Genomic DNA, 24301 nt, shown 5'->3' on the forward strand with positions numbered 1-24301 from the left:
TTTTATGTTTGGTTTGGGTTTTGTTTGTTTGGTTTTTTGGGGGGGGGGGGGGGGGTTAGGTTAAAAAATACTGGAGGCTCAGAAATTTGAAGCAATGCAGAGGAAGACACATGAATGGAAATATACATCCAGGCTTTATGCCAGATGTTGCCTCATCTCTTTCATCCTTCTTTCTCACACCACTGCTGATCTTTAGGGGAAAATAAAAAAAGAAGGAAAAGGAAAATAAATGCTGGCTGTGTCTCTCATGCTCAGAAATAAAGTAACACCCTCAGAAGGCTCCTAGATTGGGATAAGGAGAGAAATATCCTTTCTGTCAAACTTCTGAACTGTCAGAGTTCTCATACTAGAGAGACAGGAATGCCAGTTTTGTGACAAGGAGTCATTTGAATATAAAAGAAACAAGTGCTGAGGCCAGGACTTGGTTTCTTTGTCATGCCACAATGTCAGTTTTCTCTGTACAGCCTTTCCACCATCTTCTTTCCTTTTTCCTTCCACAAAGAGTGAAACTTTGAATGTTCCCCATGTAAATGGAGAGCTGAAGAAAGAAGACACCATGATATTATCCAGGTGCCTTCCTTTGGGCCACCAACAGCTACTGCCCTTTCTTGCATATATGTGAGCAGAGGCATCATGTGCTCCTCTGATTAGCTGAGATTTTGTCACAGTTTGGGTTGGTTGATGAGCTGATTGAAACTGACTGTGATTGTACAGGACAGTTCATGGCCTCTTCCCACACAAGTCACTCCTGTAGTCCCCTACTACTTGAGCCTTGCCAGTTATGCCCACTATATGTTTCCAGAATGGATTTTGGCCTAGCTCTTGCATCCATATACAAGAACTTTTTCTTGGCAAAGGAATTCCCTGCTAACACAGACCTCAGACATACCTGTAGGTTCTGAGGTCACCCAAAGTGGAAGGAACAAACATTTAGAGGTGAGACTTAATTGTGACTAGTGCTCTTATACTGTATTCATATGATATATAACCTCCTTCTTTCACCTTTTCTCTGACTCCCTCATATTCTGGGATCCTGTTGTTGCAAGGAAAGGGAGGAGCAAAAAATGCTCACAACTCTATGATGTCTCCGTAAAACATAAGAGAAGACTCTCACAGTGCTGGGACTGACGGAGAGAAAAATTGTTTGAGCTCAAACATTTGATTGGTTTATACACCCAAAAGGAAGAGGATTTTGACCAACACATCTTACCCAACTTACAGGTAAGTAGTTTATCCAGATCAGAATTCAGTGATTCATATATCAGACAAGCATCAGTGGTAAATACAGGAAGTAAAAAGAATAGACTAGCAATAAGAGAACTCAACAAAAATTGAGTAGCACTGTAGGAAACACACCTCTGTTTGGCATTCATGAACATGTCAACATTTCTGTGGTGAAGATGAGTTTCATTTTCATCTCTGGTGGTAAAATCTGAAATGCTAAAATGTTAAGTGATGTGGTAATTTAAGCAATTCATAGCTCATTCAAGAACAGATACCCTGGAACTTCTCCTATGTATATACCTAATAAATTATTTATCCTTAAAGCTTGCAAACTGTTGAACACCAAATTCCAGGCCCTCATCTGCTTTTGTCATTGATCACTTCACAGCCTCAGAATTTGGAGCAGCTTATTGTCAGACTCCTTTTCTTTGTGTTCTCTGAGGGAATACAGACTTGATGGTCTGATTGTCAGTTGGTTGTCTAGATTTCAGTGGTGTAGACTTCAAAAGAAGAAACCAAAAACTTTGCCTGTAGGTTCTCACGCAACTCTTCCAAAGAAGTATTTCCTAAAGTATAAAAGGGAGGTCATTGCTGCTGTTTTTCATGCTTTCCCTTCTGATTTCAGATTTGAACACTTTGCCTGGTATGATGATCTGCCTGGAGAAGAGGAGACTCAGGGGTGACCCTATTGCTCTCTACGACTACCTGAAGGGAGGTTGTAGACAGGTGGAGGTTGGTCTCTTCTCCCAGGCAACAAGCACTAGAACAAGAGGACACAGTCTCAAGCTATGCCAGGGGAGGTTTAGGCTGGATGTTAGGAAGAAGTTCTACACAGAGAAAGTGATTGCCCATTGGAATAGGCTGCCTAGGGAGGTGGTGGAGTCACCGTCATTGGAGGTGTTCAGGAGGAGACTTGACAGGGTGCTTGGTTGCATGGTTTAGTTGATTACGTGGTGTTGGACAATAGGTTGGACATGATGATCTTGAAGGTCTCTTCCAACCTGGTCTGGTCTATTCTATTCTATTCTATTCTATTCTATTCTATTCTATTCTATTCTATTCTATTCTATTCTGCTTTTAATGAGAATTTTGTTCTTGTTGTTCTTGCTTCCCATAGATATTTTATAGGAGAATAGTACTTACACAATTGACTTCACGAAAATATTTAAATGGAGTTTCAGTTAGATACTGTACATTGTGAACAGCCTGTTGTCCAGGCCATATGTTCTGGATTTATTTCACATAGATTCAGGCACCTAGTCAAATGACCAAATTTAAAGGTGGATTTCTCTAAACTCTGTCATCCTAGAAGAGAGCAAAGTACAAGCAGAGCATGCCTAAGGAACATACAAATACCACCTGCTCTGCTATAGTAATACATTTATGTAATTTTGGTTAATGCATTTTGAGAATGGGTATAACTTGGGATTATCCTTAAATTCATAAAGGCACTTTTAGTGTCAAATTAGAATGTTCACATGGGATCTGAGATTAATTCATCTGGGTTTAGGTTGATTTTTGATGCCAAGATTCAAAAGATAAATTAAGGATTTCTACAACACATTGCTAACTGCCCTTAAAACCATCTAATTCTATCACACTTGCAGTGTACAGTTTCCTGAACAGGAAAACACAGTATGCCATGTATCTTCAGAATTCTACCACTCTAGACCTGTGGGGACCTGAACTCTGGAAATTATGATCAGGGCTGATTTACAGTGATCAGATTGGTGACTCACATGGAGTGCACCAACTTAACATGAAAAGATACAAAGAAGAAAGTGGTGGCACTGTCTAAAAGCATTTTGAGGCTGAAGATATCCCAGAGTTTGGGTCCTCTGTTCCTGACACAAGGCCCAACTTCTTGTGCATCAGGAAGCTTCCTCTGTATTCACTGTGTAGAATAGCATAGCATAGCATAGCATAGCATAGAATAGAATAGACCACCTTGGAAGAGACCTTCGAGATCATCAAGTCCAACCTATTATCCAACGCTATCTGATCAACTATCTGATCAACACTATCTGATCTGATCATGGCACCAAGCACCCCATCAAGTCTCCTCTTAAACTCCTCCAGTGATGGTGACTCCACCACCTCCTTGGGCAGACCATTCCAATGGGCAATAACTCTTTCTATGAAGAATTTCTTCCTAACATCCAGTCTAAACCTCCCCTGGCACAGCCTGAGACTGCGTCCTCTTGTTCTGGTGTTGGTTGTCTGGTAGAAGACACCAACCCCCACCTGTCTACAACCTCCCTTCAAGTAGTTGTAGAGAGCAATAAGGTCACCCCTGAGTCTCCTCTTCTCCAGGTTAAGCAACCCCAGCTCCTTCAGCCTCTCCTCATAGAGCTTGTGCTCCAAAGCCCTCACCAACTTTGTTGCCCTTCTCTGGACATGTTCCAGCAAGTCAACATTTTTCCTAAAGTGAGGGGCCCAGAACTGAACACAGGACTCAAGGTGTGGTCTAACTAGTGCTGAGTACAGGGGCAGAATGACCTCCCTGCTCCTTCTGGCCACACTGTTCCTGATACAGACCAGGATGCCATTGGCCTTCTTGGCCACCTGGGCACACTGCTGTATTTCTGGGTTAGACACCATTACAAGGATAAATCAACTTTGTGGCTTTATTATTAGCTGTACTTTCATTTCTCATGAGCTCAGAATGCCTAAGATCATAGAATCATAGAGTTGTTAGGGTTGGAAGCAACCTCAAGGGTCATCTAGTTCCAATCCCTCCTGCCATGAGCAGGGACACCTCACACTACATCAGGTTGCTCGGAGCCACATCCAGCCTGGCCTTAAAAACCTCCAGGGATGAGGCTTCCACCACCTCCTTGGGCAACCTGTTCCATTGTGTCACCACTTCCTAAGATCCAATTTGAATCTACCCGTTTCTATTTCTTTTTCCATTCCCCCTAGTGGTCTATTCTATTCTATTCTATTCTATTCTATTCTATTCTATTCTATTCTATTCTATTCTATTCCTATAATTACCTGACACCCTAAAAAGTCCCTCACCAGTCCCTCCAGTATCCTTAAGATACTGGAGGCCACAATTAAGTCTTTTTGGAGCCTTCTCTGCTCCACACTGAACAGCCCCAACTCCCTCAGTCTGTCCTCATAGGAGAGCTGCTCCAGGCCTCTAATTCCTGTATATTATGAATAATGTTACAAAGGTAATTCTTCTAATCTTTTTTACAGTTATTCTGGATGTTTTAATTTTTACAGATATTGCACTTTGAATGTTGTTTTTTGCTAACAGCAGGACCTTTATTTTTAATATATACCTGAAGGTTTATTGTGCAAACTCCTTCTTTCTGAAGTAAATATTTAACACAGGTCCCATTTTAGAAAAACTGGTCTCCATGATGCTGAATATCAGTTAGACTTTCTTTCACCAGAACTCACAACTGATTTGATAAGTCCTGCTTAACTTTGAACCTATTTTTCCCATCTGACACCCAAAATATTAGTACTCAGTGACACCAGCTACTCAAACTGCTTGTGATTCCTAATCCAAGTAATGTATTTGAGGAAGAGGTTGTTGTCAGTATCAAGGTTTTCAGTTCCATTTGTGCTCATAATCAGGAAGCAGAGCAAACAGTGTAGAGATGGTGCTGATGTGAGTTGGCGCTGATCTCTCTTAGTCCAACTTGTATCTCTGTAGCACTGAATTGCTCTGAAGCAGCTGTGTCTGCACTACTGCTTTCCTATAACCATGTGGAGGCATTAGCTTTATACTCCACCAAAATGCCTGTACCATTCAGCTGGCCTCCTTTTGTCATTTTAGCAGCTGAGTGGAGGGGAAGCAGAATGAGAGTAGAATATGTCTCTTAGTGTTCAAGCAGTCAAGTGAATGGGGCATGTGTTACTTGCATCTGTAACCAACAATAGAGTACTGTTGCTGTTACTGGAGTCTGTGATATTTTTAGAGATCTGAAAATGACATTTAATTTTCATCAGCAGAAATATATCATTTTAATTGCTTGTACTTTCCCACACAGTAAATATTGCTGATACAAAGAGGATATAATCAGCTTCTTGTGGGATTTACAACTGTTAATAATTGAGCATTCAAATAAGTTCACTTGTGAGCTTTCCAGCACTGGTGGTGCACTACTGGCACTAGATGCAGCTGTGGGAAGGCTAGGGTAGGTTTGAGCTGGGCATGGGAGAATGGTGTCAAAAGCCTTGTCTGTGTAGCAGCCTTAACATACTTTACAACCTAGTTAAAGCACTGTTTTACACTGTTATAACCTGTGTCTATACCTGTTGTGTCTTGGTCATAGACACTGAAATTATATTTGAGAGATATTTTAACCTTGGTTAGACTACTGTGCAGTTAGTGAATATAAATACCACTACTTCTGTGTGCAAAAGCATTCAACTTTATATCTGTATAGGTGGGATAGCAAGTTGTTCAGACTAATTGCTATCTATAGTTGAGGTGATCACATATGTATAATGTTTCAAATGCTCTTTTTGTAATCGAGTTGTAATCCCCTCTGTCCTCACATAGAGGTACACCCTTGAGTCTATAACAGGTAAGCCACTGCCAAATAACATTTTTCAGCTGGAACTGGCTGCCAGTGCTCACTTCTCAGAACTGTTGGCAGTAGCTCAGTCATAAAATAGACTCTGCATACACGTAAAGGCATAGAAGTGGTTCAGAGTCCCTCTAGTAACAGTACCCTGCCCTAGCAATGTCTGCATGTGGGACATGGAGGGAAGGGAAAAACCAAGGCAAATCATTGTCTGTTCCTAATATCCATTCTACAATGAAGGCATCAAAGCTGCACACAGCATTTATTCAAGACACTGGTGAATGATGGATTTTAACAATGACATAAAGATATTGTCTGTCCTGTGTGGTATTCCTTTGCTAATGTTTGCTAGTATTGTACCAGGCTTTTGATCACCAGGTTGGTTCTTTCATAGCGCTGTCAAGCCTAACCCCAAGATCTTTTCCCAGAATGTATCAACTCATTTTATATGTAATCACCTTTTCACATATGGTACTAAGATGTTGTCATTGTTTTTTCTTCAAGAAAGGTTTCCCTCATGACTTCACATTTGTCTGTATTGAATTCCACCTGCTCTTTTACTGCGTATATGTTTCAGGTGTTTCTGTGGTTCTTTACGCTTTGCCTCTGCTTATGCTATTTCAAATGACTTCATATCATCCACAGGCTCCACCACACAAAGACAGTATTGGCTGTCTTTGTCAGGCTGTTTACAAACGTCTTGAATTGCACACGCATGACCCAACTTGCGCTGGCTCTGAGACTGTTAAACTGCTTTAATTGAGGAGGTTACTATCAGATATCTGGAAGAACTTTTCTGTAAGGAAAGAGCTTCCCTTAACTACTTGTTCCCTGTGAATTAGACCAGAAGACCTGTACTGTTCTTGATATAAAAGATTTGAATGCTCCCTCTCTACCCATATGCTTTGGAGATTTTTTCTTTAATCATAGTTAGACACTACAGATATTTCATTTTTTTGGGGTGTTGAAATTCTCTTGGAAGGTTCCTGTCCACCCACAGCTGCTTGCTTTCCTACTTCAGCTTTTTTTTCAAAGCCACAATAGCTGTGTAGCAGGAGGTAGGGGAAGGAGTGGGTATGGCTCTTATTTATTTTATTTTTTTTATTTTAAACCTAGCTCACTGTAGACACCTGGCACATCCCTGTGATGTTTCCTGAGCACAGCATAGGGCAGATAACTACAATGGAGAGTGGGATCAAGTGATAGAAGGGGGTAAGGCTTCTTTTAAATTAAGTATATAACCAGCACTCTAAGAAAAGGATAGATTAGGAACTACTTTCTAGGTAAACTGTGCTTAAGCAATGTGAACATTAAATTCAGCATTCGGATGCACTCAGAATTTCTTACACTGAGAGCTCCTGAATTTCAGGAGGTCACAGAGGTTTTCAGTCCACCAGAATGGTGTGTGGCAGTGGCTACCACGTTGTGAGCTCCATTTTTTATGTATGTGTCTCTTTGGTATTCATCATCACTTTATGAAATCCTGAACCAATAGAAAATTTCACAGAAAGCTAAGTGACTCATTGGGCCATTATGGAAAGATCTACAACTTCCTGTGCTGAGCAGCAGTGCTGGATAGTTGCCTACAATTCATACTGGACATGGTCCCAAATTCATCAAAAGTATTGCTCAAATTGTAAAACGTGGCAAGCCATTGTGGGTGCACGGACCTTGCCAAAGGCAGAACTGAGGAAGCTGAGGCTCAGCTACTGTTGAGTCAGCCTGACTGCAGTAATCCTGTTTTACACCATCTGACAGCCTCATCGCAGATATCAGATTGCAGATCCAAATGCAAGAGGATTAGAAGCCATCACTGTAAATTAGTGCAGGACAATTAGGGGGAGGTCAGCAGCGGACTGTGCGTATAGGTAGCATGGAAAGAATCAGGCGTCAGAGACAAATTATCAAGACAATGCATCTGCATATTAGTGAAGTTTGCCTTCATTCTCTGAACAGCAGTTCGTTTTATAAAAATGTTTGACAGGCAGGAATATTCGCTGTCTCGCTGGTCCTTTGCAAGGGGAGATTATTCTGTCTGCCTTTTTCAAATTCATTTTCTGTTTAGTATGGAAACAGTCACCCTGGATCTGGGTTAATCCATCTTCTGGTTGGACATTATGAAGATCTGAATGAACTGAAAGAAGAGACAAATTGCAGCGGGCATGTAACAAGCCCCTCTTCTTTCTGTTAAACCTCTGTTAATAACATGTGAAGGGGTGACAACAAAGAGCTTCTGTCCTCCTATAAAAGACCCTCGAGGGCAGAGGCAGGCTGTAAGAATCTATTCTCTTGCTAATGATAGCTGAGTTACTGAGAAAGCTCAGTGTTAAAGATTCACGACAAGGATCCTGTACATGGAAAGGAAGTATTTCCTTGGATGACTTTCTAATGACTGTCGAACATTTGCAGCCATCAGACAAAAGGAAGCATTGTAATGACAAGGCAGAAGCAACCTAGTGCTAGTGCTAGTGCTGTGGTTACATCTGCTAGTTGCATAGTTGTGAGCTGTAACCACTGAGCGCTCCCAGAATCATAGAATCAATAAGGTTGGAAAAGAGAAGTTAAAATTAGTCTCCTGACTCTGAATTTTCTTTACTTAACTCTTCCCACTTGTTCCTCTCCCTCTCTAATCCCCGTTCCTCCTTCCCCCTTTTTCCTTCCCCTTTTCCCCTTTCCCGTTTTTACTTCCCCCTTTCCCCTTCCCCCTTTTTCCTTCCCCCTTTTTCCTTCCCCCTTTTTCCTTCCCCCATTCCCTTTCCCTTTCCCTTTCCCTTTCCCTTTCCCTTCCCCTTCCCCTTCCCCTTTCCCTTTTCCTCTTCTTTTTACTTTTCCTGTTCCTCTTCCTTTTCTTATTTTCTGTTTGGTTTCGGTTTTTTGTTTGTTTGTTTGGTTGGGTTTTTTTTTTGTGTGGGTTTTTTGTTTGTTTTTGTTTTCTTACTAAGGGTAACTTGATTGATCATTTTACTAGAAAGACCTTAGAGCCTTTTAACCATACATAACCCTTCTTTTTATTCTGATTTATATAAAAGACTTTTTAATAGCAGTAAAACAGCTCAATTCTTTAGGATTCTTAAGTTTCTGTGTTACCATAACTCTTCCCTTAGCTTAAACTATACCCTTATGTGTGATGTGTAAAACTTACTGGCTTTGAAGAATACTCTTGCTCAGACACAGCAACATTTTTTTGTTCTGTGACTCAAAGGTTTATGTAAGTTTCTGTTTTGAGATGTATTCCAGTGTATAGTCTACAAGTGGGAATTTAGTCCAAGGCACGTATTTTTCATACTTTCAGATATATCCATGGAAACCATAACATCCTTCTACACAACTCTAACTTCAATATTTTGGTATTTCTTTTTTCTCAAGTATGAGGCAGAAAAAGAACAAAATAGTTCATGGTTCAATAATTACATCATATATAACAAAGCACCCTCATCACACAGTCCACATCTGAAGTCTCAACAAAAGCAATTTTTTATAGAAATCATATTTTGGCAACAACATGGAAAATTAACCACTAAATAGCAAAGGGAAAACTGAATAGCAAAGAGAAAAGTCATTCATGCACGTCATATTGCAAGCCAGACTCAAACGGGTCTTAAACACTTTTTTTCCATCACTGTGATAACAAAAAGGGACTGATATTTGGGGATGGCACCTCTATAACAAGAGACTTAGAAATGAGGCACTATTGAAATGGGTAAATGTGTGACATGGGAATAGAGTGTGGTTGCTTGTGCAGCTTACCAAGTTGTATGCCCCAAAATACTTCTTGCTGAAAGCTATGTTTAAGTTTTCTTTATTTGTTTTATTTCCCTACAATAACTCTATTAGTAAGGCTCTGTGGACAAAATTTTACATATATATCTGGTCTCTGTAAGATTTTCTGTCAGTGCAATTTTCCACTGTGCTGGGGAAAAAGTCGTGTGCTGTAATTGCATATGTATCTTTTCACACAAAAAGCAGTCCTAATTTTGGCTTGGCTAGTCATTAAAGTAGGCGTGGTAGTTACACTGGTGGAAAAAATCCTTTAGCACCTTGTTTTGCTAAAACAGCTCTGCCAGCAGAGCAAATTCACAGAATCTCTTTAGTGGAGAGAAACAGATTTATAATATAGATAATTACAAAACATTCATTGCATGAGAAGTACATACAGGCTCTATTCAAGCATATGTGCCTTGAGAACCAACATGCCTGAAATCACTAAGGACCTTCAGTGAACATCAAATTATCTGAGTTCTTCACATACTGCTGTGATTAAAAGGGCTAATGCAAGCCTTGAATACATGGACTGTGAACTACAACATTAGAGAGGATTTGCATCAGACACTAAAGAAATGAAGTTCTGTCACAGCTGGGATAATATGTTTAACAGTAAGGATGATTAGTTACAGTGATAATCTAGCAAGGGATGTGATGGTATCTTCATAATTCTAAATATGCATATAAGAACAGTTGATTCAGACTAAAATATATATTCTAGTTAAAAACAAACAAACAAACAAACCCCCAGAACCTGCTTATGGCAGTCAAACCAGCGTGTTAGGCTCTGTGCATCTGTCCTCAGAAATGGAACTGAACACCAGCACCAGTAGATGTGAACTACTTACTTTCCAGGCTTAAAGGGTACCTCTCACAGTTTCAAATAAAACAATCCAGTAAGGGGTGAGAAATATCTGCCTTAATTATAGGTAGTTAAAAATTAAATATCTAAGTCTGAGTTATCCAAACCTCCCAGTATAATCACCACCAAGAAACAAGCATCAGAAGAAGACTCTTCATCTCAGCTGAAAATATATGTCTAGGAGATCAGACAAATTGCCCTCTGGAGGTGACTCTTCCTTTTACTCTGAAGAGAACCTGAAAGATTACTTTCCAATTTTTAGGCAGTCCATTAAGAGAGAGAAAGTCCTTCAGAGGTGTAGATTTGGCAGAGAGAAGGGTATCACAATTTTATATCTTAAATATTTACTTTGCTTTAGCTTTTCTTAAAGGATACGAGATCTTGTGGTCTGATCAACAGGGAAGATGCAGAAAGAGATTTTTTCACAGCAATCTGCACTGATTGCTACTGTTCACTTCCCATTGCATCAGTATCTGCATCACAAAACCACATTCACAATTTTATCTCTCAGTGACACAGACATTGAGGATTAAAGATTTGATTTAAATCCCATTAAAATGGGAGAGACTTGCATTGACTTTAATGGGATTTAGATTGAGTGCAGAGGAGGCGAAATGCTGAACTGCTGTCAGGTTTGAAGTACAGGGGGTATTAAAGGGCAAACTAATACTGCTTCTGTTAAATGTTAATTATCCATTCTTCAGAGATACTTGTCAAACTGGTTATTTGGTCTCATTCAGAATGACTGAAGTAACTCAGAAAGCAATAAACAAAGTTATTAGTATAATTGCTAATTATCTTCTAATCTCTGTTACATTCCAATAAAGTAAGACAGTGTTTAAGACATGATGTGTTTACTAGACACTATTTTATAAGGTACTTTTCAGCACTGATACTGTACAGGAATGTTTATCTTCTATTCATGCCTTCTTTGATCAAGTCACAGGCCAAAGAAAATGTGTAACATATATATTCTACACATTGGCCACAACAAACCCATGCAGTGCTACAGGCTGGGTTCAGAGTGGCTGGAGAGCAGCCAGGCAGAAAGGGACCCTGGGGGTACTGGTTGACAGTAGGCTGAACATGAGCCAGCAGTGTGCCCAGGTGGCCAAGAAGGTCAATGGCATCCTGGCCTGTATCAGGAACAGTGTGGCCAGAAGGAGCAGGGAGGTCATTCTCCCCCTGTACTCAGCACTAGTTAGACCACACCTTGAGTCCTGTGTTCAGTACTGGGCCGCTCACTTTAGGAAAGATGTTGACTTGCTGGAATGTATCCATAGAAGGGCAATAAAGTTGGTGAGGGCTTTGGAGCACAAACTCTATGAGGAGACCCTGAGGGAGCTGAAGTTGCTTAGCCTGGAGAAGAGGAGGCTCAGGGGTGACCTTCTTGCTCTCTACAATTACCGGAAAGGAGGTTGTAGATAGGTGGGGACTGGTCTCTTCTCCCAGGTAACCAACACCAGAACAAGAGGACACAGTCTCAAGCTGCACCAGGGGAGGTTCAGGCTGGATTTAGGAAGAAGGTCTTCATAGAAAGAGTGATTGGCCATTGGAAAGGGCTGCCCGGGGAAGTGGTAGAGTTACCATCACTGGAGATGTTTAGGAAAAGACTTGTTAGGGTGCTTGGTGCCATGGTTTAGTTGATTAGATAGTGTTGGATGATAGGTTGGACTCTTTGATCTCTAAGGTCTTTTCCATCCTGGTCAATTCAATTCAATTCAATTCAACTCAACTCAACTCAACTCAACTCAACTCAACTCCTACTATTCTATTCTATTCTATTCCATTCTATTCTATTCTATTCTATTCTATTCTATTCTATTCTATTCTATTCTATTCTATTCTATTCTATTCTATTCTATTCTATTCTATTCTATTCTATTCTATTCTATTCTATTCTATTCTATTCTACCTGCCAGGAGTATTGAAGGGACTCCTGTGAACTGTGAACACCTACATATTTTGAAAGTCCTTCGATAACTGCACAAAATGAAGATAAATTCAGTTGGAGTTGATAGATGCCTGTGTTCCCTTGAGCATATGGACAACAAAGGGTTCAGTTCATGCTGTAACTGCAGGCAGGACATGACTTTTATGAAATAGTTGGAAAGTGGGAGCTTTGGTTTTCATGTCCTTCTTTGTATAGAAACTTGAATCCATAGTTGTTATTTGATATAATTACTGCCAAAATAAAGATGCAAGGGACAGACTTCATTTGCTGTTAAAGCTGAGTCACTGTGCAGGGATGAAGGTAAGAGGCAATGGCACAAACTCAAGTATCAAGAAACACTTTTTTACTGTGAGAGTGACTGACCACTGGAACATATTGCCCACGGTGATTGTGAAGTCTTCCTCATTGGAAATATTTAAAAGCCTTCTAGACATGGTCCACAGCAACTGGCTGCAGGTGGCCTTGCTTGGGCAAGGGCAGTGAACTATGTGACCTCCAGAGTCGGTTTGGGCTTGCTTCAGTGGTTTTAGCTGAAACAGGGCTGTCTTTGACTGCTGGCAGCTCACCCGCCACTGCCCCAAGACAAACAGAATGAAAATCCTCTAGAGAGGAAGAAACTGAAGCTCCCAGTCTGGAGTCTAGAACACAGGGACAAAGAACTGAGTGATTCAGGCCCCTCTCAGAGAGGAGTTGGGGCCTGATAGAAAACAAGTGTATAGAATGGAATGGAATGGAATGGAATGGAATGGAATGGAATGGAATGGAATGGAATAGAATAGAATAGAATAGAATAGACCAGGTTGAAAGAGACCTTCAAGATCATCGTGTCCAACCTATCATCCAACACCACCTAATCAACTAAACCATGGCACCAAGCACCCTGTCAAGTCTCCTCCTGAACACCTCCAATGATGGTGACTCCACCACCTCCCTAGGCAGCCCATTCCAATGGGCAATCACTCTCTCTGTATAGAACTTCTTCCTAACATCCAACCTAAACCTCCCCTGGCACAGCCTGAGACTGTGTCCTCTTGTTCTGGTACTGGCTGCCTGGGAGAAGAGACCAGCCCCCGACTGTCTACAACCTGGCCGCACTGTTCCTGATACAGGCCAGGATGCCATTGGCCCTCTTGGCTGCCTGGGCACACTGCAGGCTCATGTTCAGCCTACCATCGACCAGTACCCCCAGGTCCCTCTCTGCCTGGCTGCTCTCCAGCTACTCTGACCCCAGCCTGTAGCACTGCATGAGGTTGTTGTGGCCAATGTGCAGTACCTGGCACTTGGATGTGTTCAATCTCATGCCCTTGGACTCTGCCCATCTGTCCAGCCTGTCGAGGTCCCTCTGCAGAGCCTCTCTACCCTCCATCAGATCAACTCCTGCCCCCAGCTTGGTGTCGTCAGCAAAAAAAGATGCATCCCCAGCAGGTCAAGGGAGGTAGTTCTGCCCTTCTACACTGACCTTGTAAGCAGAACCCCACCTGAAGTACTGTGTCCAACCCTGGCGTCCCCAACACAAGAATGACATGGATCTATTGGTGAGGATCATCAGAAGGGCCACAAAGATGATCAGAGGGCTGGAGCAACTCTCCTAAGAGTAAATTGTGTCTGTTCAGCCTGAAGAAGGCGGTTCCAGAGAGACCTTATAGTGGCCTTCTAGTACTTGAAGGGGGCCTACAGGAAAGATGGAAAGGGACAATGGTTTTAAACTAGAGCAGGGTCAATTTAGAGTATGCTTTAGGAAGAAGTTCTTTGAGATTGCTGAGACACTGGAATGGTTTGCCCAGAGAAGTTGTGGATGCTCCCTCGCTGGAAGTGTTTAACAGTATCACAGTATCACAGTACCACCAAGGTTGGAAGAGACCTCAAAGATCATCAGATCCAACCCTTCACCACAGACCTCATGACTAGACCATGGCACCAAGTGCCATGTCTAATCCACTCTTGAACACCTCCAGGGATGGTGACTCCACAAGACCAGGTTGCATGAGAATTTGAGCAACCTGGTCTGGTGGGAAGAGTCCCTGCCCATGGCACGGGGGGGTTGAATTAGATGATCTTTAGGGTCCCTTCTAACTCAAGCTATTGTATTATTGTGTGACAAATAAATAACTTGAATAGACACTATTTAATCACAGATAGCAAATCCAGCTTTTTTTGTGGTGACTTGTAATGTCTTGATGAGGCATTCTCTTTCTGATGAAGACAGATAGAATTTATTGGGGATTTTTCTTTACGTTCAGGGCTTTTCATAATTTAACAAGAAAAGGAAATCACGAAGGCACTCAGTGCTCCTGCTAACTGGAGACTGCTTCACATCAAATGCAGACTTGGGCATAGGAATGAGAATCTCACATTTGTGAGTGAGTGTCCTAATTGCTAATCACTTTTCTGCTTGTTCTCCAGACTAATTATCTTGGCTGCGTTTTAATTTTGTATAGTGGCAGAGATGAACAGCAGAGAAGAATAATCTTTGCTTCTTGACACCAGCAGCCTGATGTCTGGTATGCTTTTTTAGATGTGAGAAAAAGCAAACTGGCAACTAAAAATAGTCCCTACCACTACTTTTTAGAAGTTGCTATATCTGTTGAGTTGGCTGGAAGGGAATAAAACAGTGAATCACCTCTATTCTTTTGAATCGTAAATGCAGGGTTGGTTTTTTGCATAGCAAATACCCTGGTTTTGAATTTTACAAGGAATAGGGCCAGAAGGGTGATCAGAGGGCTGGAGCACCTCTCTCTCCTATGAGGACAGACTGAAAGAGTTGGGGCTGTTCAGTCTGGAGAAAAGAAGGCTCTGAACTGACCTTATTGTGGCCTTCCAGGATCTGAAGAAGGCCTACAAGAAGGCTGGGGAGGGACTTCTTATGATATCAGGTAGTGATAGGACTAGGGGGAATGACGTGAAGCTGGAGGTGGGGAGATTCAGGCTGGAGGTGAGGAGGAAGTTCTTCACCATGAGAGTGGTGAAACCCTGGAATGGGTTGTCCAGGGAGATGGTTGGGGCACTGTCCCTGGGGGTGTTTAAGCCCAGGCTGGATGAGGCTCTGTCCAGCCTGATCTAGTGTGAGGTGTCCCTGCCCATAGCAGGGGGAAGTTGGAACTAGATGATCCTTGTGGTCCCTTCCAGCCCTGACTGATTCTGTGAATATGGCCAAGACTGCTGTTATTCTTCATGGAGTTGATGCCTAGTAAGTGTGTCATATGTGAGGAGAGTCTACCTGCCAGACAGGGATTCTTGGAAACAGGCATAATTTAAAATCGTCTCTATATGCAAATGTGAGATATATGCTGAGATGCTCAGCTGTGCCAAAATAGTAGCAGTCTGAGCACATCAACATGGCACATAAAAGGAGATGCTGGGAAAAGCCAGCAGAGTGAAGGACATCTCAAATTATTCTAGTCACCTGTGATTAGGCACATGAAAACCACCACCTGGGGTTTTGTAAGGCTGAATTGGTCAGAGTAACCTTTAATGATTCTATTTGTTTCTTCATTTCTAGTGTAGCTCAGTTATGCTATGTATACAAAACCATGGATCTAGATCTGGTTCTTAGTCTTTGGTCCTGTAAGGTATTTTCTCAGCTTCTAAAGACAAATGGTTTAAAAAGCCCTGATTTTAATCCAATTATTCCCATGTCTAAAATGACTCATGTTCTCAAGACTTCCTACAACAAAACATAGACCTAGTCTGACTTGTTCTTCCTCTTTCAATTTTTCTTTTAAGTATCCTAGATAGTGGTTGACACTAGAACCAGACACATTGACATCAAGAGCAATTGTAGTTTGTATGTGGCAACAAGGGTGGGGGACAGAGTGGAAGGAAGAGGAGCACTTTGAAGATGTCATGATAACTCAGGCATGTTTAGATTCAGTATGTAGGTGTGTCTTTTTCTGTATCCTGCTCATCTGCAGACTAGGATGTTTGAAGAGAGGGAAAAATGAAAAGTTATTTCCAGTAAAGGGGAGGAGACTTAACAATGGCAAATCATTGTGGAAAAAAAAACAAGGCAGAGAGAACATCAGATTATTTTAGCCAGGCCATAACTGAAAAAGAAGTGCATGCATTTGAAATAAACAGACAAATTGCTGCATTTAACTGCTTTCCAAAGCACTGCTGTTTGTATTTGATGTGTGTTTGAATTTTACAAAAGACATTACAATAAATATAAATAGTATGTTCCCCCCATCAGTGTGGTTATTTGCCAGAAATTGAATGTAACTGGAAATTTATCATATATTTAATTGCTAAGAGATAGATTTGGTCTCTGGTCATTTAATGAGATTTTGACAGAGGTATCTCAAAGGACTAATATGCCCAAACCCAGGGGGACCACCAACCTTTATCTACTGTGACTGCCATCACATTCCTAATAAACTGAGACTCAGCCCACTCATGGAGAAAGTACACCAATTAGGATTTGGTAAAGACTCTGAGTCATGGCTGGTATGGGTATAGGAGAAACCCTTCCCAAGTGAGAACATGACAAAATTGACAGTGATGGTCAGTTGGACACATCTCTCAGTGAGACACATTTAGCTATAGGGCAACGGCATTTCCTAAGCCTGCTGGTAGGGTGAGTACAACCAGAAATCACTACAGTCACTCCTAGAGTAATTTCCTACTTAGCTCCATCAATACTGATGTCTGCTGAAACCCCAAGGAGGGCACACAACTAGTTCAAGACAAGTTAGTAGTAACTCTAAGAACACAAATAAATAAAAGGAAAATAAATAAAAAGAAAAGTGATTCTATATTTCTTTTTTCTTTTCTGAAAGTTGAAGGCTTGTCTCATAATCCAGATCATAAAACTGTAACTTCAATATATTATCCTGGTCTGAGATGACCTGAACTCCTGCCACCCATTTGTCTTAAAATCTGTTTGGTGAATTAATGCTGAAGTATTTAACAGAAAATGAAACAGCATCAAGAAGAAACATTAAGAGAAAGTATCAGAATATCCCAGATATCTAAGGTACACAAGGAATTTAAAATATCAAAATGAAGATAAAATTGTTTGCTCAGCTATTGTACATATATAAATATGTATCTAGATTTTTGTGTTGAGTGTGGTGGTTCTAGGATGTAACTTGAAAAATATTTGCTTTGATTGGTGCTAGATCAACCTTTCCTGGTTTTGCTCTAACTGTTACCAATGCAAGCTTGGTCTGAAGACATATATTTGCTGAGTTACATAGGTCTGTTTCCTTCCAGATCTTTGTAACCACTTTTATGTTATTTACTTCTCTATATCCAGCCATTAAAGTGATCTGTGAGTATTCCATAATTCATTTCAGGAAAAATTACTTGGACTGATTAGTTTAAGCAGTTTACCTGGTTTGCTTTCTCTGAAGTGGATTAGGAAATTCTAATATAAACTGTTTTTCTTGCAGGATTGTAGAAATGCTAAAATCTTTGGCAGTGCCTTCTATAGCAAGCCCAAAGGCACAGAGCAGGTCAGTGATCTCCAGAGACAGCTCCTCAAAGCACAAGAGGACCATCCGGCTGTGCAGGAAACAGCAGGTGTGGCAGGCAGCCAGCTTGGCTGAACAGAGATCTCCTGACTGAATTCAAACACAAAATGGATACACACAGAAAGTGGAAATGAGGACAGACTGAGAAGTATGGAAATAATTGCTTAAGCTTCAAGGGATGTGGTTAGAATAGCCAAAGCCTGCGTGGAGTTTAACCTGGTGAGTTATAGGAAAGGCAACAAAAAGAAATTTTCTAAGTTCCTTGGGAACAAAAGGAAGACCAAGGAAAGTAAGATCTGCTGCTGAATGTGACAGAAGACTTGATGGTAAATGATGTAGAAAGACAGGCTGACTCAGTGTCTCTTTTGTCCTGGTTCTTGCTAGCAAGGTTTGCTTTCAGGCTTCTTGAATCTCTGTGGCAGAGTCTAGAGTAGAGAAATGTTGCCTGTGGTAGAAATTAGTGACCAGTTAAACAAACCGGGCATGTACAAGACCATAAGTTTGGACAGAATGCATGAAAGATTGTTGAGGGAGATGGTTTATGACATTGAAAGGTGATAGAGAATGAAAGAAGTTCCTGAACATGTGGAAAAGACAAATACCAAGTGCAAGAATCAAGGAGACTACAGGCCAGTCAGTCTCACATCAGTCTGTGGGGAAGTTACAGAGCAAATCCTCCTAGAGACCATTTACAGGCACATGGAGGACAAGAATGTGATTTACCAAGGGTCTAATTAGATTCCATAATAAAATGACTGGCTGTGTGAACAAAGACAGAGTAGTGAGTGTCCATAGGTCCTAAAAAAGAGGAAGGAATCTCTGGAGGTACTAGCATGTATGTAGATAAGAAGCACATAAAAAGGCAAAATAAATATATCATATAACTTTTCTAAAACCTATTAATGCTCCCCAAATATTTCAGTGTCAAATTCTGCAGAGTATGATGAAGTTCAGCTGCAAAGAAATTAACCAAGTTCAGCAGGGATGGATGCACAGCCCTTGCGGAAGGCTTGGGGAAGTCTGGCTGGAAAGCTGCCTGGCGGAAAGGGACCTGGGAGTTCTAATTGACAAGCACCTGAATATGAGCAGGCAGTGTGCCCAGGTGGCCAAGAAAGCAAATGGCATCCTGACTTGTATTAGAAATGCTGTGTCCAGAAGGAGTAGGGAAGTGATTGTCCCCTTGTACTTAGCTCTGGTGAGGCCACACCTTGAGTACTGTGTTCAGTTCTGGGCACCTTGATAAAAGAGAGATGTGGAGGTGCTTGAGTGAGTGCAGAGGAGGGCAACGAAGCTGGAGAAGGGCCTAGAGAATAAATCTTGTGAAGAGCAACTGAAGGAGCTGGAGGTCTTTCAAAAAAGAGTCTGTGGGGAGACTTCATTGCTATCTAAAACTACTTTGGAAGGACATTGTGGCGAGGCTGGTGCTGGTCTCTTCTCACAGGTCATTAGTGATAGAACAAGAGGGAATGGCCTCAAGCTGCAACAGGGTAGGTTTGGACTGGATATTAGGAAAAAAATTTTCATGGAAAGAGTGGTCAGGCATTGGAATGGGCTGCCCAGGTTGGTGGTTGAATCAGCAACCCTGGATATGTTTCAAAGTCTTTTGGCTGTGGTGCTTGGGGATACGGTTTAGGGGTGAACCGTGTAGAAACCATGGGTTATAGGTTGGACTTGGTGATCCTGAGGCTGTTTTCCAACCTGAATGTTTCAGTGATTCTCTGATTCTGTGCTTTTTTTAAAGACATGAAATTATTTTATCAATAGAATTTATCATGCACCAGAAAAGATGAGGGGGTTTAGTTTGCTGACTTTATTATTTCAAGGGTTTAAGTTCCAGTTTATTCTGTTCTTCTGATCAGTCAGTTGCCAAATTATCCTAGGCACTAGTAAGAGTATCACTGTAGGTATTCTGTGCTAAGAATCTCAGAGTTTCTCTGTATGCGCATCCTTTGTTCTCAAAATAAAACACTCCAAGTTTAACAAAGGCTGTGGTTTTAGAACTTTCACTGCTGAAGCTGTAAATTTGAGTCATAACTCACTATAGCTGGAGGTGTGAGAAGGAAAATGCAGATGTGTTTCAGAAAAATTTACATTTTAAATTACTAGTGTCTCTGAATAAACCTTTAGAATAAACCAAACCAGGTTGGAAGAGACCTTCAAGTTCATCGCGTCCAACCCATCAACCAATCCAACCCACCCAAACAGCTAACCCATGGCACCAAGCACCCCATCAAGTCTCCTCCTGAACACCTCCAATGACGGCAACTCCACCACCTCCTTGGACAGCCCATTCCAATGGGCAATCACTCTTTCTGTATAGAACTTCTTCCTAATATCCAACCTGAACCTCTCCTGGCGCAGCCTGAGACTGTGTCCTCTTGTTCTGGTACTGGCTGCCTGGGAGAACAGACCATCATCCGCCTGTCTACAACCTCCCTTCAGGTAGTTGTAGAGAGTGATAAGGTCACCCCTGAGTCTCCTCTTCTCCAGGCTGAGCAACCCCAGCTCCCTCAGTCTTTCCTCATAGGGCTTGTGTTCCAAACCCCTCACCAACTTTGTTGCCCTTCTCTGGACTCGTTCCAGCAAGTCAACATCCTTCCTAAACTGAGGGGCCCAGAACTGGACACAGTACTTGAGGTGTGGCCTAACCAGTGCAGAAGCTGGTCTTAGTTTTGTCATTTTTGCATGATTTTAAACTTACATTCATGTTAAAAAAGAGCAACATATTTTGTCCCTATAAATAAGGTTATTGTATTTCGTGTTCCTATTAAATGCAAAACTCAAGCTACACAAAAAAGCTCAGGTGCAAGGTTAATTAAGATTTTAATACACTAGAGGAATGCATGCTAAAGCTCACAGCTCTGATATTTTAAGGAAATCGTTCATCTACCTATGAGGCAGCTGTAAGACTATGTCAGTGATATTCTTTGAACCAAATATAAACATCTACATCTGAGCTATTCCTCTTAAACTCCCTTCACTCAAATACAAACTATATTGTTGGAGAATAGAAGGCCCCTTCTGCTGTTCTAATACAGATCCTTGAAACAGGTAAAATGGACCTCAGCCTAAAGGTGCCTCTTTTTCTCTGCTGACTAAAAAGCAAACCTAGTATGACTACACAAAATATAGGTGTCTGTACTGCAGTCATCTAACTAAAGATAATGGAGATTAATTCCCCCTGGTGTATCTGGCCTCTGTCACCATGCCAGTCTGCCATGAAGCCAGTGCTGAGAAAACAAGTTAGCACGAAAAGATAACTGGAAGAACACTATTGTCACACATCAAAGGACAACTGGAATTTGTAACCCTTGAAATTATGTTTGCAGAGGTGATACAGGAAATGTACATGCTGGTAGCTTAAGTGTGTGGAGCCAACAAAAAGAAGGGATCCTTTCCTGGGATCAGACAGCAAGGTAAGTTGTAGCCTTCAAATATTTGTTCAAACGTGCACACTAAAAGCACCTTCTTGCCATTACCAGAAGACAACCCAAACCAATACATAATATGAGATTTTTTTTGGTTGGTTGGTTAGGTTTTGTTTCTTTTTGTTGCTTCCTCTATACGCCTCAAAGAAGACAATAAATCTAAATAACTAAGCTGCTTTTTTATTTTCTTGCAGAGGTGAAAAAGTGTATTAAGCAGGAACAAATAGTATATCTTATTAAAAAGACTACCAAGGACTGCAGCTGCCTTTTAACAGAAATAATTGTTTTCAGGTCTGATACTGGTCTTGGGTATGCTGTTAGGTTGAATGCCATGGATTTGTGACTTCAATCTCTTAGTCTTAGCACAACATTCCTATGTCTTTCTCTGCATACAGAACCACAGAATTATTGAGGCTGGGAAAGATCTCTGAGATCATCAAGTCCAGCCTATGACTTAACATCACACATCAACTAGACCATGCCACCAACTGCCATAGTCAATCATTTCTTAAAGATGTCCAGTGACGGTGACTCCACCACCTCCCTGGGCAGTCCATTCCAGTGCCTAATCAGCCTTTCTGTGAGGAAGTGCTTCCTAATATCTAACCTAAACCTCCCTTGGCACAGCTTCAGGCCATATCCTCTTGTCCTGTTGCCTGGAAGAAAAGTCCAACCCCCATCTGACTACAACCTCCTTTTAAGTAGTTGTAGAGAATGATAAGGTCCCCTCTAAGTCTCCTCTTCTCCAGTCTGAACAACCCCAGCTCCCTCAGCCTTTCCTCATACAACTTTGCCTCACCAGTCTCACTGCTCTCCTCTGGACCTGCTCCAGCACCTCAATATCCTTTCTGAACTGAGGAGCCCAGAACTGCATGCAGTACTCGAGATGATGCCTCACCAGTGCCAAGTACAGGGGCAGAATTACATCCCTGCTCCTGCTGGCCACACCATTCCTGATACAGGCCAAGATGCCATTGGCTTTCCATGCCACCTGGGCACACTGTTGGCTCATGTTCATCCAGTTGTCAACCAGCTCTCCCAGGTCCTACTCTGCCAGGCTGCTCTCAAGCCACTCATCCCCCAGTCTGCAGCAGCATGGAGTTATTGTGTCCAAAGTGCAGGACCCTGCACTTGGACTTGTCTCAGCCCATTAACCCAGCCTGTCTGTGTCCCTCTGCAGCATCCTCCTACCCTCCAGGAAATCCACACTCCCTCCCAACTTGGTGCCATCCCAAATTTACTAAAGGTTGACTTGATCCCCTCATCCAGGACATCGATAAAGATGTTGAATAGAAATGGGCCCAGTTACTGATCCCTGGGGGACACCACTAGTCACCAGACACCAGCTGATGGTGGTACCACTGGGTGGTGGTGGGGATGCTTTCACTGCTTTATGTACAAAGCAATTATAATTAGATCCTTTTGAGTTTCTTTGCACCAATTAAACCAGTGCTGGTCCATTTCCAGAAGGCAGAAGTGACAGGATGTCTGTTTCACCTAAGAATGACAGCCTCTGACATTCTATCTAAGCCTCATAATTGTATGCAGAGTATTGTATCTTTGCATTCAATATAATATGCATATATAGTAAGAAGAAATATGAATGATAACTAGGACCTGACTAGAAATACTTCACTAGATGTTGAAAAAGCTACAGTTGATGAAAATGGGTTGTATCTAAGAAAAGAAGCAGTCTGGACATAAGGGAAATCAGGGTGGAACAGATAATTAAAAAGATATATTTATGAGTGATATCAGTGAACAGCATAGAAGTCAGCGCATAAAGAAAACTTATGAAAGAACATTGAGGAATGAATGAGGAAGGCTGTGGCTCTCTGGGTTAAAGATAAAATGTTTTCTGAGTAGATCCAAACCAAACCAATACTAACAATAATAAAGCCTAGATGACCCTAGCAGAATTGCAATGGCTGACACAGAAAAGGCAGAAGGATTCTGTAAGTGTTACAGTTATGTCTTCCCGTTGGGTGGTGATGATTTAATATCATCCAGTGGCACTAAGGATAGCTAGCAGGTGCAAGATATCGTATGATTTTAAGTTAGCAGCTCCAATAATTGTGCAACAAAACCCTTCTCAAGATTAGGGTTGAGATTAGTATAAAGAGCCTCTGGTGTTTATTTTCAGGAAGCTTTGGAATTTCCAGAGGACCGGAGAGAAGCTAACACTGTGCTATTATTTTAAAATGGAAAATGGATACAACCCCAGGCATGGATAATGCAGGACTGGCAGCCAGGCCATAGCATTAGGCCAAATAATGGATGGCTTTGGCTGCACTGATTAATAAATATCAAGAAATATTATTATGATTGATTTCAATCAATGAAATCAAGAGAAATAGATCTTTGCAAAGTTACTTAATATTTTGGCCAGATAACCAAGGGACTTCTGGTAGACTGACTTTGTACTATATGATAAATCCATTAACACTGCACCAGTCAGTGTAGCACGCATGACATTGATGAAGACCTGTTTATTTCCACATGTGGTTGTAAATAAGATCATATATGTCTTGTTTGATTAACTATGACTATTAACCATGAAACGCCACAAGGACTATTTTTGCCTCTATGTCATTGAGAGTTTTTGTCAATGACTGGAGGAAAGAACACAGCATTTTGTCTGAAAAATTTGGTGATAGCACACAGATATCAGGAGCAAAAAAGTAAGAAAAAATGGATCAGTGATAAAGAGTGTCCAGGGACACCAGATAAGCAAGAATAGCTGAACAAATGATGTTTCTGTACAGTCAAATAGTGGGTGTAACATATAGGAACAAAAATGTAAGCCATTAAAGAGGGGAGAGGACTTTTCTGTGAAGCAATGATTCTGAAAAGAGTATGTTATAACCCCTTATTGGAGGGTTATATATGAACATGTGACATGTTATAACCCTTTATTGAGACCATATAGACAAGACATGGAAAATGCTATCCTTAGGTGTAACTTCTGGACAGGAGTGGAAGGGTAAGTCATTGCTGCACTTGGCAGAGAAGCAATTGCTACTGGAATAGCATGTTCAGTGCTCAGAATTCAT

This window comes from Melanerpes formicivorus, unplaced genomic scaffold, assembly GCF_026170545.1.
Source record: "Melanerpes formicivorus ecotype bairdi unplaced genomic scaffold, bMelFor1.0.p_v2 SCAF_1, whole genome shotgun sequence".
NCBI lineage: Eukaryota > Metazoa > Chordata > Aves > Piciformes > Picidae > Melanerpes > Melanerpes formicivorus.